Source organism: Canis lupus, chromosome 15, assembly GCF_011100685.1.
Source record: "Canis lupus familiaris isolate Mischka breed German Shepherd chromosome 15, alternate assembly UU_Cfam_GSD_1.0, whole genome shotgun sequence".
NCBI lineage: Eukaryota > Metazoa > Chordata > Mammalia > Carnivora > Canidae > Canis > Canis lupus.
This window is the reverse complement of record NC_049236.1, coordinates 6,077,653-6,094,312: the sequence shown is the minus strand read 5'-3', so window position 1 is coordinate 6,094,312 and position 16,660 is coordinate 6,077,653. Positions and strand designations below refer to the sequence as shown.

Here is a 16,660-nt window from a genome sequence, read left to right as displayed (position 1 = left end):
GCGGCCTCCCCGCCCAGGGCCTCGGCGACGACGAACGGCGGCCGCCGGCGGGTGGGGCTCTGGCCCTCCCTCCAAGCCGAGTCCAAAATGGTGGGGGCAGTGGCGTCAGCAACGCCCCCGCCCCTTCCGTTCACCTCCCTCCTTCTTCCCCAGGCCACCCAGGCGGGGGGAGGGGATGGCGACGCAGCGCCCCACGTGACTGCCGACAACCCTGCGCGTGACGCAAAGCGGCGGGCCCAACGCTCGCCTCGCCTTGTGGGAAACGTAGTTCGGCGCACCGCCGGCTGGGCTAGCAGCGGGCGGGCCGGGCACTACATTTCCCAGGAGTCAGCGGGGGCGACGCCGCCGCTGCCGCCGTCGGAGAGCGGGGACGCGGGGCGCGCTGTCGGGCGGGGGCGAGATTCGGGCCGGTTGTGCCGTTGCGAGGCTGCTGCTGCGATCGCTGCGGCGGGCCCGGTGAGTGGGGGCCCGTGATGGGGATCAGGGCAGCTCCCCCGGCTCCGGCGGTGGCGTGTTTTACCCTCTCTCCGCGGCGGCTGGGTCGGGGTCCCGGGCGGGCCCGGCGCGGGGCCGCTGCTGCGCCGCTGCCCCCAGGCCTCCTCCGAGCTGGCCCCGCTCCCTCTCCGGCTCCTCCCCCTCCCCGCCCTTCAGGGTTTCCCCTCGCTCCGGCCTAGCTCCCGACGCTCCGGGGCCGCCTTTTCTCTCTCCCCCTCCCCCCCTTAAGCTGCAAGCCTGAGGCCTCCACCTCTTCCATCTCCCCCTTTAGTCGCAGGAACCCCATTCTTTGAATTTCTCCTTTTCCCGGAACTCTGAATGCAACTCCCCCTCCTCCTCCCCCCCCCCCCGCCCCGTCTCCATTGGCCTGGTTCTGTCTTCTAGGGCGCATGTGGCTGGCACTCGGTGAATGTTAGTCCTCCTTCCCTGCTTGCGGCCAGAGGAGGCATAGTCCAAATCCAATCTGCCGCTGGAACATCTGTGCGCCCACTCCTATCTCAGCCCTCTCGGGTTGGAGGTGAGGCCGACTTGCCTTCCAGGGGGTCGCCGGCGCGCGTGTGTTGTGGCTGTAGGAGGCAATTTTTCTTTTTTCTTTTGCCTCCCTTTGCATCTCAGCAACTTTTTTTTTTTTTTTTTTTTTAAGTCAGCTCTTCTGGTCGCCTTTCTAAATCTCAGGGGGTGGAGCCTGACGGCAGGAGCAGGCGAGCAGCGCCGGTGCCCGGGAGTGCGAAGCGGTCGGTGGTCGTAGGGTGTCTACGGGGGTGGGGAGTGGGGGGGGGGTTCATTGGATCGGAAGGGGAGCCTCCGGGTGCGGCAGAGCCTTGGCGGGCGAGAGCCAGGGAAGCTTCTGGGGGCAGAACAGAAAGGCGGATGGCGGGGCCAGCTTGCCCGGGTTCAGGTTTTGGCTCCGTTAAGCTTTTGATTTTAGGTCGAGGGGCTTCTTCGCTTCCGGGTGCCTCAGTTTCCTTACCTGCAAAAGAGCGGTAAGTAGCCGTGGCAACTTTAGAGCGTTACTGCGAGGATTAACGGAGATAAAACTGAAAACTCCTTAGCTCGTTACCTGACATGGATTAGGGTGCATTGTTACTATCATCCCCGCGTGTAGGGTATGTAGATTGTGGGCCCAGAGTGCAAAGGCAGGTATTAACACCCGCATTTGTATTTCCTTTTTTTCCTTTTCGATGCTCCCCCCTTTTTTTTTAAATGTGGAAATACTGTATACCCGCTTTTCCTTTTCCCATTTTTTTCCTTTCGGATCCCCCCCCCCCCGCCTTTTTTTTTTATGTGGAAATATTGTCTGTTCGGTTATCTGGACGGCTTGATGTGTGTATCATTGAGCAGAAGCCTGTTACAAGGAGTCAGAAACGGTTCCTGCCCTTGAGCAACCTGTGGAACAAATCGAGCTCAGTTTGCTCTTTGCTGGGAATTAATGTTTTGTGAACCAAGGCGCACACTTCAGCAATATCAGAAACGGATTTATTCTGCAACCATTTGGGCTTGGTTGCATCTTGTAAAAGGTGTATTGAAGTTTCCAGAAGAAAACTGTTCCACTAAAAATCTTTGATGTCCAATGCAGGCCTGTCGCCTCGTTCTTTAACCCTTTTGACACCAGTGACGGGTCTCCGGTTTTGGAAAGACTGATTTCTAGTTCTGCAGATGTACATACAGTCCCGTTTTCCTGGTGGTGGTGATAGTGGTAACAGTATCGACAGTAGTTCTTTAGCATATTCATTAGCGTTAACACCAAGTTACAGGCATCCTTTGAATTTGGCTTAGCCAGTGAAATAATGGATTACAAAAAGAGTGTCCTGTTTTGTCCCGAGAAGTTGGAAGGAGGAAGCTTGGAATATTGTGGAGATTAGCACCCAGGTGGGGAGAGATACTGCTGGCAGAGAGGGAGCAGAAGACAAACAACTATTGTTTACTTATTTATTTTGAACGGATAGTCTCAACCACTAAGAATCTCAAGATGCTAGCCTATTTCTCGGGCGCAATGACCTCCCGAATTGAAGGCAAAGTGGTTAACGCTGTTCTCTCAAATGTTAGATTTTTTTTTTTCCCCAAATGTTAGATTTTGATGGATTGCTTCACACACTCATCCTATAAACATTTAAGTTGAGTCAGTTCAGTATTTGGCTGATTGATTCAGCAATCAGTGCCTGAGAACATGCTCTACCGCCTGGCTCCTGCACTAGGCTCTGGGAGTACGTGGTGGGGGGGTTGTGAGACCCAAGGGGTCTTGCATTTGGAGAACTTCTAGTAGAGTAGGGGAAGATACAACCGGTAAAATAAATGACAAATTGAGAAAAGTGATAAGGGAATATCAAGCAGGGACTCTAGTAGACACTAACAAGGGAGACCTAAGGTTGGTCAGAGAAGGTCTTTTGGGCATGATGACAGTTTTGTAGGAAAGCACATTCCATATGGAGGGAACAGCAAGAAGGTGGGGAGAATTGTGTGCTTTCAGAACTGAAAAGAGGCCCAAAGTAGCTGACACAGTGAGGAGAGTGGTGACAACAGCTGGACAGGTAAGGTGGTTTGGGGGAAGCCATTGAAGCCTTCTGATTTATATTTTAAAATAACCCTTGGGGCACCTGAGTGCCTTGAGCATCTGCTATTGGCTTAGGTTATGATCTTGGGATCCTTAGATCAAATCTCACATCGAGTCCTGCATCGCAGCAGCATCATCATCACCACAGCATTGGGCTCCCTGCTCAGTGGGGAGTCTGTGTTTCCCTTTGTTCCTCCCTTTCCACTTGTGCGTGTGCTCTCTCTCTCTGTTCTCAAATAAATAAAAATCTTTAAAAAAGATTACTTTTGCAGAGGTATGGAGGATGGATTATGGAGGATATCATTTAAGAGACTGCCGTACTGGTCCAGACCGGTTTTGGTAGTTGCCTGTGTATTGGTGGGAAGAAGTGGGGTGTTTGGAGACGATGTAGGTTTAATATTCTTGGGATCAGGCCATTCTTTTTTTTTTTTTTTTAATTTTTATTTATTTATGATAGTCACACAGAGAGAGAGAGAGGCAGAGACACAGGCAGAGGGAGAAGCAGGCTCCATGCACCGGGAGCCCAACGTGGGATTCGATCCCGGGTCTCAGGATCGCGCCCTGGGCCAAAGGCAGGTGCTAAACCGCTGCGCCACCCAGGGATCCCGGATCAGGCCATTCTTAATCTGTAGTCCATGGACTATAGGGAGCCCATGAAACTAAAATTTTTGTGAGCGACTGCATTTTCTCAAAGGTTTGATAACTTCAATTAATTTCATTAGTCTCAGAATTTTTTTTTTTTTAAGATTTTATTTATTCATGAAAGACAGAGAGAGAGAGAGAGAGAGAGGCGCAGAGACACAGGCAGAGGAAGAAGCTGGCTCCGTGCAGGGACTGCTGGGGACTCCAGGATCATGCCCTGGGCTGAAGGCAGCGCTAAACCTCCAAGCCCCCTGGGCTGCCCTAGTCTCAGAATTTAAGAACCAGTGTTCTAGAGCTTGTAATGCGGGTTTATAACCCATAAAAAAATAGTTGCCCATGGCTTATCAGAGTTGAGTCGTGGGTACCCTTTCTAAAAGATTGCTTTCCTTCATCTTTTTTTTTTTTTTTAGGTAAGCTCTACACCCCACGTGGGGTTAATCTCACAACCTCTAGATCAAGAGTTACTCCAAGAACTGAGTCAGCCAGGCACCACATTTCTTAGTCTTTAATGGGAACTTTTTTAAAAATCAAGTTTAGATGCTGTGCCATAGATCTTTTAGTCTGCAAGTTACAGGCTGATGCACATATTGAAGAAGTCAGACATTAGCTCAGTATCATGAAAGTCCATTTCTGAATGTTTTTTTCTACTGGAAGAAACTTAGTATTTTAAGTGGTGCAAATGGAGTACCTTAGTATATGAAGAGCAAGACCATCATCTTGCTTTTCTTCCATCAGGGGTTTCAGATGTATATTCTTTTTTTTTTTTAAAGATTTTATTTATGATAGACATAGGCAGAGGGAGAAGCAGGCTCCATGCCGGGAGCCGGACATGGGACTCGATCCTGGACTCCAGGATCATGCCCTGGGCCAAAGGCAGGCGCTGAACCACTGAGCCACCCAGGGATCCCTCACATGTATATTCTTATTTCTTGTATTATATTTTTACATCTTAATGTGTGAATGGAAACATAAGGTGTACTTTGTACCCCAGAGGTAGAGCTGTACCACTGAAAGAAAGGTGTATTTTTGTTTTTACAGCAGAGGTTGAAAACTGAAGGCTTGTGGACTAAATCCAGTCTCCAGATGTATTTTGATACAAACATCTTGTTCAATGTCTTGAACAAGGCCTTTCTTTACCACTCTATCTGTGGGGTACTCCTCTCATCAACCCCTCCTGACTCCCACATTATTACTGTGGAACATTATTTTTTTATTTTTTAAGATTTAAGGGGTTTCTGGGTGGCTCAGTTAAGTGTCAGCCTTCAGCTCAGGTCAGGAGCCCGGAATACACACAGCATTGTGAATTTGAATTAGTTGTCAGCATTTAAGAAACAAGGAGATTTTATGTAAAATTTAGATTCAGGCTACTTTTGAAAAATCAGTTTTGGCAGCCTCAGACCTGTGTTTCTGCCTCATCTGCAGCCATCTTTTATGGTTGGGCATGTCCTTTCCAGTTTGTCAGAGACCTCACTACGGCCTGACATGTATCCCTGACGTGGAACAGAGTCACTTGATATTATTTTACACCTTTAAATTACATGTCTGCAGGCAATTTAATATGGTGTCTCTTTTCTAGGTATATGATATGGGTCTCTAATGCCCTCGCTTAAAGTCTGTTTTCTGTCTTAACATTATATCACCATTAGAGATTGTTTTCTGCCTTGTTGCCTTATTTTTTGCAGACCAGTGAGAGAAATAAGCCCAAAACATTGAATTATTTTGTTTCTGAACCCAAGGGCTTTTATAAAGCATAAAGGCTTTAATCTGACCCCCTGCCCATGCCTTTTAGTTGGTGTCTGTACAGTGTCCTCATTTTTGTTTTTCCTGATTTGCTTTTTAGCATCTGGAATGTTGTAACTGCATAGCTGGGCTTGTTTCAGAACATAGAAGGCCAAGCAAAGAGAAATTGTTGAATGTCTAATTAGAAGACTTTTGGTGCTTGTCTTCAGGCTTAAGAACCAAAGTTGAGTGTGTGTTTAATATGCCTGTGTGAAGTCCATTGCTTTGCTTTCAGTAATTGTGTGTGAGCGTTTTTCTTTTCTTTTTTCTTTTCTTTTCTTTTCTTTCTTTTCTTTTCTTTTCTTTTCTTTTCTTTTCTTTTCTCTCTTTTCTCTTTTCTCTTTTCTCTTTTCTCTTTTCTTTTCTTTTCTTTTCTTTTTTGAGGAATGACTCCTCAATTTTTTTCCTCTATTTTAATTATAAAGACAGGATAAATAATTGATAGAGGCCGTCTAAGAGATGAGACTGCTTTCTAAAGCTACCCAGATTTTTCCACTCTAGGGCTCCATTATGGTAGGCCTTCAGAGAAGATGGTCCCAGTGTGTCTAAAGGATGTGTCCTACAGTCTTGACTAATACCTTTATCTACCAGACTGTGGGCTATTGGGAAAAAAAAAATTAAAAGAGATTGAGGAAGTTGGTCAGGTGCCAGATTGGGGTTGCCCAGAAGAAAAAATTGGGTAAATTTCTTAAGATAAATTAGTTTCAGTTATAATAAAGTGATGCTTTGTGTACTCTTAAGTTTGCTTTTTTTTTTTTTAAGATTTTATTTATTTGAGAGAGTAAGAGAATGAGCATGAGCGCGGGGAGAGGGAGAAGCAGACTCCTTGCTGGACCTGGAATCCAACACAGGCTTGATCTGGGGCTTCAGAATCATGACCTGAGCTGACAGCAGACACTTAGCCCAGGTGCTCTTACTCTTAAGTTCTTACTGCTTAGCCATTAAGGAGTCAAGTTGCTGAACCATTTTTTTAGGTTTGGTAGTTTTGATGGTCCTAAGTATGCTTGTATCACATTGGGAAATGTCTTGAACAAGGCCTTTCTTTACCACCCTATCTGTGGGGTACTCCTCTTATCAACCCCTCCCGCCTCCCACATTATTCCTGTGGGACATTATTTTTTTATTTTTTAAGGTTTAAGGGGTTTTGGGACACCTGGGTGGCTCAGCGGTTGCACGCCTGCCTTCAGCTCAGGGCGTGATCCTGGAGACCCGGGATCAAGGTCCGCATCTGGGCTCCCTGCATGGAGCCTGCCTCTCCCTCTGCGTATGTCTCTGACTCTCTGTCTCTCTCTGTGTCTCATGAATAAATTAATAAAAAAATCTTAAAAAAGAAAAAGATTTAAGGGGTTTCTGGCTGGCTCAGTTAAGTGTCTGCCTTCGGCTCAGGTCAAGATCCCGGAGTCTCAGGATTGAGCCCCCCTACATTGGGCTCCCTGCTCAGTTGGTAGTCTGCTTCTTCCTCTCCCTCTGCCCCTCCCCCTGCTTGTGCTCTTTCTCTCTCTCTCTCTCTCAAAAGGGAGAGGGACAAGCAGACTTAGTGCTGAGTACAGAGCCCAACATGCAGCTCAACCTAAGACCCTGAGAGCAAGACCTGAGCTGAAATCAAGAGTCGAATGCTCAACTGACTGAGCCACCTAGGCCCTCCTGTGGGACGTTTTTAATCCGCTGTGTCTTCACCTCTTTAGAGAGTAAAGCAGGGATTTGTTTGATTCATTGCTGAATCCCCATACCTAGGATTTTCTCTGTTACATAGAAGAGGTTTAGTGAATAAATAAAGGATGAATTAATACTGGAAGAGATATGCTGACTGGTTGGCTGTCTCTGGAAGTGCTCCCACTATCAAGTTCTGATTTACTCAGATTCTGTTAAGCTACCAGTTGAAAATGATTTGTTTGGGGATAGGTGAGATTACAAAGGAGCGGGAAGGTACTCTCTGGGGTGATAGGAATGTGTATATATATACACACACACACACACACATTGTGTGTGTATACACACACACACACACACACATATATATTTATAAAGGTTTTTAATTCATGAGAGACATCAGCAGAAGGAGAAGCAGGCTCCCTGTGGGGAGCCCAATGCAGACTCCATCCCAGGACCTCGGGATCATGATCTGTGCCAAAGGCAGATGCTCAACCACTGAGCCATCCGGCCCTTTGTGTGTGTGTGTGTGTGTGTGTCTGTGTTTGTGTCTGTGTGTGTATTTAAAGTTGAATGCAGGGCTTGAACTCCAGTACCTTGAGAGCAAGACCTGAGCTGAGATCAAGCGTCAATCGCTTAACTGACTGAGCCCCCCACCCCCCAGGTGCCTCTGAAATACTCCATATTTTGGTTGGGGTAGTGTTTCACAGTATATTTTGTCAAAACTGACCAAACTTAAAATGTGTACCTCTTTTGTAAGTGAATTATGAAGTTGATTGATAAAAATTTGTTTTCAAAAGCCGTTCTCTAAAGGCTGTTCTGTAAAACTGAGATAACTGTATAAGTAGGTTGTGATGATTTTTTTTTTTTTTTTTTTGTGATGATTGTTTTTAGTAAATTTAGCCGAGTATAGATTGGACAGGAGATTTTAAAATCTTGTTTGGAGTGAGGCGGGTGCCTCAGGAACTATTGAGGGAAGAGGCTGAGCTGGGAGGACCCCAGTTCACTCAAGAGCAGTTCTATACTGATAATTTTTTTACTTTGGGGTTCTGCTTAATATATATAAATATATATGTAAAATAAAAATTTTAGTTATTTACTTAAAAATCTTTAAAGACATGTATTTTTTAAATTAAGCCCATGCCCAGCGTGGAGCTTGAACGAATGACCCTGAGATTAAGAGTCCCTTGCTCTACTGACTGAGCTAGTTAGGTGCCCTGAAATTAATTAATTAATAAAGATTTTATTCATTTATTCATGAGAGACCTGGGGTTGGGGAAGGGATAGAGAGAGGCAGGGACACAGACAGAGGGAGAAGCAGACTCCATGCAAGCAGCCCGATCCTGGGACTCCAGGATCACATCCTGAGCCAAAGGCAGGCGCCAAACTGCTGAGACACCCAGGGATCCCTTTGTTTTCAAAGTAATCTCTACACCTGGTGTGGGGCTCAAACTCATGACCCCAAGGTCAAGAAGAATCAGATGCTCTACTGACTGAGCCCACCAGGCACCCTGACGTTTCATTTTTAAAAACTTAAAACACCACTGAGTTCCCTAACGCCTTCCTGCCCCTACCCCACGATTTAGTTAAATAAGGCACAACCCGTAAAAACCCTTTTGGGCAGGTCTTTAAAAGTTTTGTTTCCTTGCTCACAGATGGTGCTGGTTGAAAAAAAAAAAAAGACATTGCAGAAATACGTAAGGTAGAAAGTAAAAGTTTCCCATAATGCCATCTGTTTAGGCCAGTGTAAGCAGTTTGGGTACATAGAAGAGATTTCTACTGTTTTGGTTTGTTGTACATGTGATTTTTTTTTCCTTGGGTGTTGGATGAAGGTATTTCTAAATAGTAAAGTTAGTAAGGAGCCATGGAGGAAGTAGAGACAAACCGCTTTGGTTTATTTATGAAAGCTGAATCCTTAAAACATTGCTCTGTTTAGAAGGACTTAAATTACAACAGTGTATTTGTGATAATCTTGTTTTCTTGGAAAATATAGAAGATGATATGTTAATGGCTTTAATGGTAAGTACTTTTCCTTTGTTCATAGCATAGAATTTAGCTTACCTGTTCTCTTCCTTTGTTTCAGGATTATTAGTTACATAAATTTTTGCTGGACATTTTACCTTCAAGTATGAGTTGTTTGACCATTCAACCAGCCATGGTAGGGGATTAAAGTGGCCTTGAATGTGGTGCCACTTTGAATGACAATATAGGATGAGGAAGGAATATCTTATTGCCTTATTCTCTTCCTTTTTTGCTATGGAGGCTACTTAACATTGAAGGATACACGTATCATGAAACTTGTTTGATAGAGAATGTTTTCTGTTCCTTTTTCAGCAAAATATTTTCAGCTACAGTGCTAAATCAATAGGGCATGCTCATGGTTGTATATGATCTTTGGTGCCTAGAGGCCTTGGTTATCAGAAGAATGTGATGAGAAATGGAAGTCCTTGCTTCCTCTTCAGAAGCCTTTTTTTTTTTTTTTTTAGCTGAGACCCTGGAGTAAGTTGCTTAAGGCTTGGGAGTGTATCTGTTCAATTTCAGATGGAGATAGAAATCTCCATTCCCAATTTTCCCACATCCTTCGCAACACTTACTTTCTGTGTGTATGTAATGTTTAATGGTAACTGTTAAAACCTATTAGAATGGCTATTTTTTTTTTCTTTTTTTAAAATTTTTTTACTTATTTTTGATAGTCACAGAGAGAGAGAGAGAGAGAGGCAGAGACACAGGCAGAGGGAGAAGCAGGCTCCATGCACCGGGAGCCCGACGTGGGATTCGATCCCGGGTCTCCAGGATCGCACCCTGGGCCAAAGGCAGACGCTAAACTGCTGCGCCACCCAGGGATCCCTGTTAGAATGGCTATTATGTGCTTGTGGCTATTTGTATATTTTTAGAGAAATGTCAACTCAGGTCTTTAGCTTATTTTTCATCTTACATTTTTGAAGCTTTTTTCCCCCTTAAGTAGGCTCCAAGCCCAATGTAGGGCTTGACCTCACAACCCTGAGATCAAGAGTCACATGCTCCACAGCCAGCCAGGTGCCCCACATTTTTGAAGCATTTTAAAGTAAGTTTCAGATATCAGTACATTTCACACCTAAACACTTCAACATGCAGATCATTAGCTAGAGTTCGATATTTGTTTTTGATTCCCTTTTAAGGGAGAGAGGTAAAATTTACAGACTAGAATGTGATTGTCATTTAATTTATAAGTGCTTGCTTGGATGGAGAGGTTTTGGGTACCATTTTTTAGCTGAAATAGTTTGCTTTTCCTCTGATTTAGTGATGATGTTTGTCTTGAGTTAGATTTATTTTTGTCAAATTAGCATTGTGACCACATAATTTTATTTTTTGAACCAGGAACACCACTGAGAGAGAGGATGCTGTTAATAATATGCTGGTCCAACAGGTGTAAAATATCTTGAGCAAACTTAGATGTAATGTAAGGTCAGTTTAAATATTGAAGAAGCATATTTATAGATTGAATTTTTTTTCAAAGTAAGTGCTTAGTTAAGCACTTCACATGTGTTGTCTCATTTAAGCCTGTACCTCAGGAGGTTAGTGAAGAGCCTTTTGTTTTACAAATTATGAAGCTGAGGCGCATGGGATAGCCTAGGAAGAGAGGATTTGAACCTGGATCTGCTCTAAACCTCCCTCCTCGCCGCGGTGCTGTACTGCTCAGAGTAAGAGTCCAGGGAGTAGATGGGTCAGTAAAATAAAACAGAGTCCTCAGAAGGGCCCTGGGTGGCTCCGGTAGGTATCTTCCTTTGGCTCAGGTCCCAGGGTCCTGGGATTGAGCCTGAACCTCGAGTCCCCTGTTGTTAGGGGAGCCTGCTTCTCCCTCTCCCTCTGCCTGCTTCTCCCCCTGCCACATGTGCTCCATCTCTCTGTCAAATAAAATTTAAAAATTGTTAAAAAAAAAAAGAGTCCTCAGATAAAAATCTCCATTTTGTTACTGTCATGCTTATTATATGTGAAGTTATTTAACTCTTAGAAATAATAGGCTTGAATTCAGCTGACAGACTTTGTGACTGATTCACCTTGCTGCAAATAGAATGACAAGATGTATTTCAGAATTGATAATATTTGCCTAGTTTTTTGTATGTTTTCATTTTTGAAATGAAAGTATACCTTCCTTCCTTTGAGAGACTTAATATACGTATTTGACATGAATATAAAGAATATGAGAAAAATTGTGCAGTTCAATATCTTATGAAACTTAATATAGTCCCATACTGTCATTTCTTTTATTATAAAGTGGTTATTAAATGGTTTGGATGTGTAAAAGTGATGAAAATCCTGTCTCCTACAAGTTTAGGCATGAATGGAACCAGTGATCTCTAGTGCTGTTTTGACAGTTGAGTAAACAGTGTTGGTTGAGCACACTAGAAATTCTCAGATGTAGGTGTTTTAAACTCCATTTGAGTTTAGCCATTTCAGTGAATAATCTCTCAACCAATAGGACTCTTGGCTCAGAAGCCATTGCTTTGAAATTTACTGGATGAATGATACTTAAGAGGGTCATTTGGGTCACCTGCCTGGGTGACTCAGTTGGTTGAGCTTCCTATTTCAGCTCAGGTTGTGACCTCAGGGTAGTGAGATCGAGTCCTGAGTTGGGCTCTGTGCTCAGCATGGAGTCTGTCCTCTCTCTGCTCTGCATCCGCGGTCGGGCCTGCGCACACTCCAATAAATAAAATCTTTAAAAAAAGCGTCGTTTAACTGTTGCAAATGCTTTGTCATACTAATTATGACTATTTTTTTGTATTTTTGAACATCTCTTTTGGAGAATGAAACTTAGTGAAGTTTTTTTTTTTTAAGATTTGTTTATTTGAGAGAGGGCGAGAGTGTGGGAGAGAGCACCCACAGGAGCAGGGAGAAGGAGAGAGAATGTTGCAGATTCCCCACTGAGTACAGAGATCAAGGTGGGACTTGATCTCACCACCCTGAAATCTTGACCTGAGTTGAAATCAAGTGTCAGAGGCTTAACCAGCTGAGCCACCCAGGTACCTTGAAGGCGTTTGGTTTTTTTTTTTTTTTTTTTTTAATTCTTTAAAGATTATTTATTTGAGAGAGAGAGCAGAGGGCAGAGGGAAAGAGAAGCAGACTTCTTGCTGAGCTGGGAGCCTAAATCGGGGCTTGATCCCAGGACCCTGGGATCATGACCTAAGCCAAAAGCAGATGCTTAACTGAGCCACCCAGGCGCCCAATTTTTATTTTTATTTTTTTTACTGAAAAATTATTTAACATGGTTCATTCAAAGTGCCAACTTCCTGATAAAACCTAATACCCGCTCTCATCATTGAGTTATATTTGCATACATGAACCAGGAATGTAGTAAAAGATAACTTAGTTTCAAAGTTGTCATCTGAATTATTGCTGTGGCTATTTGGAAAATAAGATTTATGTGTTAGAGTATACATAAACTGTAACTTTGTGTACACTGTTATTCAGCTGGGATTTTGACTTGCTCTTCTCTGCTTATCTTATTCTAGTAACTAATCTGAGAGCTGCCAACAAGAAATAAAGGGTTTCTGAGGAGAGAATCTTTGGTTTCCTTGTTGGGTATTAAATATCACTGCAAAGCTATAGGGATACAGGCTTTGTCTTCTGGATTGGTCATCCTCCTTCCTTTACTCCTTTTAGTGAATGAGAAACCATTGTTCAAATACATAAATCCTGGATACACACTTTTTGTTGCATGTCTCCCATCATAAAGTATTATGTATGCAAAACTTGGCTTTTCCTATAGTAACTCTTGAGTAATCTAGTTTCCTGTTGAAAATACTCCTTTTTCCTGTTGAAAACTCATTTTATCAGGCACCTGAGTAGTTCAGTCAGTTAAGTGTCCGACTCTTGATTTCGGCTCAGGTCAGTCTCGGGGTCATGCCATCAAGTCCCCAGTGGGGCTCCCCCATGCACTGAGCTTGGAGGCTGCTTGGAGTTCTCTGTCTCTCCCTCTGCCCCTCTTCCTGCTCAGCAGTGTGCATGCATACTCTCTCTGTCTAAAAAACAAGAAACCCAAAAACTTACTTTTTCTTGGGGTGCCTGGCTGGCTTAGTCGGTAGAGCATGCAGCTCTTAATCTCGGGTTCATGAGTTCAAGCCCCACAGTGGGTGTGGAGATTACTTAAAAAATTCTTAAAAAGCAAACTTTCCTTGACTTTTATTATAAATTTCTTTAAAAAAATATTTGTTCATGAGAGCGAGAGAGACACACACAGGCAAAGGGAGAAGCAGGCTCCATGTAGGGAGCCCGACGTGGGACTCGATCCCAGGTCTCCAGGATCACGCCCTGGGCTGCAGGCGACGCTAAACCGCTGTGCCATTGGGGCTGCCCTTGGCTTAGTTTTTTGAAGATGATTCTGGAAATGGTTACCTTTATGGATTTGATTTGTTGTTTGGTGATTATGTAAACACTTTGCTGGGGGGATAGCCTCTCCCAATTTTCTGGATCCCCCCCCCCAACTAACCTTTTAGAGTACCGTGTGCAATGTGGTTTACATATGTCAGTTCATTTAATTTTACATTAGATTATAAAATTAGTGTATCTACTCTTTAGAGATGAGGAAATTAAGATTATACATCTTATCAAGCCTGCAGAGAAGTGGAGTCACGATGCTAATCCATGTTAGTCTTGTGTTTGCAAGGCTCTTATTTTGATATGCTGTATTCAACCGATAGGTGCTTATCGTTCAATAAGGAGTTGTTTCTTTGATTTGACCCTAAGAGAATTGCTTTATGAATCCTATTCAGTCTTTAGAAGTGTTTGCAAAAATCTGAATGTGTTTGACCAAGAAGTTTTTGAGGTACCTGGGAATGCATGTACTTTTCTGTCCCTATCCTAGAGAATTTTTTTTTTCCCCTGTCTAGAGACTGGGAAAGGGAATCTAAAAGGGAGCACAATCACAGCGGTTAGCAATGTATAAACCTTTTTTTCTTGCTTTAAAAAACATGCACTATGAAGACATCCAAAAGAATAATAAAAGCAGTACTCATATTTAAGAGATCAATTTAATAAATGTATGAAATAAAGCTCTCCTACCACAGTTTAATGCCTCCTAACCATGTTTCTGATTTTTTTTTTTAAAGATTTTATTTATTCATGAGAGACACACAGAGAGAGAGGCAGAGACACAGGCAGAGGGAGAAGCAGGCTCCATGTGGGGAGCCCAATGTGGGACTCAATCCCCGGTCTCCCGATCACACCCTGGTCCAAAGGCAGCGCTAAACCGCTGAGCCACCCAGGGATCCCTGATTTTGGTGTTTGTAAGATACCTGTGCATTTTTCTAGATTTCTCTTAAGTATGTATGCTTTCCTAAACAAAAGACAGTACCATTTTTGTGTGATTTTAAGCTTCATATAAGTTGTTTAAAGATTTGATTTATTTATTGAGAGTGAGAGCAAATGAGCCAGCGAGCAGAAGCAGGGAGGAGGGGCAGACTCCTGCTGAGCAGGGAGCTGGATGCGGGACTCCTCCCCAAGACTGCAGCAACCTGACCTGAGCAGACTGCAGAAGCTCAACCATCTGAGCCACCTGCATGCCCGCCCCCCCCAAGTTGCTGTTTATTACCCATTAATATTTGTAACTCTTTCTGCTCAGGCTTGTGTTTGTGGGATTTCTTTACGGTATATTTGTTCTTCATTTTCACTGGTATGTAGTATTCATTGTATGAATAGATCACTTTATCTGTTTTTCTGTTGGTGCTCAGAGAGTGCTGCCAAAAATACTTCAGGCAGACTCCCTGCTGAGCTCAGAGCCCTAAGTGGGGCCCTGCCTCAGGACCCTTGAGACTTGAGATCATGACCTGAGCTGAAACCAAGAAAAATCTTCCAGGTAACTGACAGAGCCACCCCACCCCCATTGCTCTAAAAAATAATCTTGTTTATATTTTCTGCTGGCTTGGGAGAGTTTCCCTTGGGTTTATACCTAAAAGTGCAATGGCTGGGTCATAGGATGTGCACATCTTTTTTAAGTAGGCTTTACTCCCAGTGTGGGGTTGAATTTATGACTGTTAGATCAAGAGGCTCATGCTCTCCTGACTCACCAGCCAGATGCCCTGGGATGTGCATATCTTTAACTTTATTAAATACTATCACAGTATTCTCCACAGAGATTATGCAAGTATATAGTCCATTAGAAACATTTCTGTTGCCATGAATCTTAATGACATGATATTGTTGGACTTTAAAAATTTTTGTTATTCTTACGAGTATAAAATACTGTAGTTTTAGATGGCCTTTCTCCAACAGTGAAGATTAATCTTTTCCTATGTATATCAGTTGTATAGGTTTCCTCTTTTTTGAATTGCTTGTTCATCTTCTTTTTTTTTTTTTTTTTAAGATTTTATTACTTATTCATGAGAGACAGAGTGGCAGAGACACAGGCAGAGGGAGAAGCAGGCTCCACGCAGGGAGCCTGACGTGGGACTTGATCCCAGGTCTCCAGGATTACACCCCGGGCTGAAGGCGGCGCTAAACCGCTGAGCCACCCAGGCTGCCCCCTTGTTCATCCTCTTAGCCACTTTATTTTAACACTTATTGTTTGATATGCAATATACAGTTACTTGTTTCTATGTGTCACCCCACCAGAGAGGTCAGACTTTCTTTGTCATTGTATCTGTAGTGCTTAGGACACTGCCTGGCATATGGTAGGCATTCAGTAAGTATTTAATGAGGTAATCTTTATTTTTTTTTAACCTAAACAATTGAAATTTTTAGTGTTTATTGATTTGTAGAAGTTAGTATGTAGTCTAGAGTCTAGATTTTACACGACTACTGGTTTTCAAGGAAATAGAGGTTTAAATTTTTAGGAAGTGATGACTTGCAAGTTGGGCATAAGGATTAAAAAATGACAATTTCTACCATTTGAGACCTACAGTTTTGAGAATTACTGCTCATTAAGGGTTTATTCCTACATGGCCATTTGCACTAAATACCTTTGTTAATAAGCGAATGATGTAGAATCAGAGTTGGCAGACTTTTTCTCGAAAGATCCAGATAATTGGGGGCCAAGAGGTAAAACTGAGGTTATTATATAGGTACTTAACAATAAAGAAAACAAGTATTTATTATTGTTTACTTACTTATTTTTATAGATTTTATTTATTTGACACAGAGAGAACCTGGGGGCAGGGGAGCAGGCTCCCTGCTCTGTGCGGCCTGGGAACTTGACCTGAGCTGGAGGCAGATGCTTAACTGACTGAGCCATCCAGGTGCCCTAAAGATAGATACTTAAAAAGAGTTTTTAAAAATCTTGCTAAGTAATCTCTCTACGCCAAACGTGGGGCTTGAAGTCAGTACAGTGAGATTAAGAGTAGCGTACTTGGGGATCCCTGGGTGGCTCAGCAGTTTAGCGCCTCCTTCAGCCCAGGGCGTGATCCTGGAGTCCCGGGATCGAGTCCCCTGTCAGGCTCCCTGCATGGAGCCTGCTTCTCCCTCTGGCTGTATCTTTGCCTCTCTCTCCCTCTCTCTGTGTATCTCATGAATAAATAAATAAAATCTTTAAAAAGAAAAAAAAAGAGTAGCATACTCTATGACTGAGCCAGC

The 16,660-nt window shown here is 43.5% G+C and overlaps 1 protein-coding gene across 4 annotated transcripts in view; it reads left to right on the top strand.

The window, feature by feature from the left end:
* The first annotated feature begins 334 nt into the window (after positions 1–334).
* THRAP3 (thyroid hormone receptor associated protein 3) overlaps positions 335–16,660 on the top strand; it is a 66,953-nt gene continuing 50,627 nt past the window's right edge. The window contains exons 1-3 of one of the 4 annotated variants that reach the window (XM_038557885.1): positions 353–456; positions 880–1,012; positions 1,139–1,229. The gene's annotated coding sequence lies outside the window, so the exon portion shown is untranslated. Of the gene's footprint in view, positions 457–879; positions 1,013–1,138; positions 1,230–16,660 lie in introns of all 4 variants that reach the window. The other 3 variants (XM_038557886.1, XM_038557884.1, XM_038557887.1) reach the window with 3 other exon arrangements.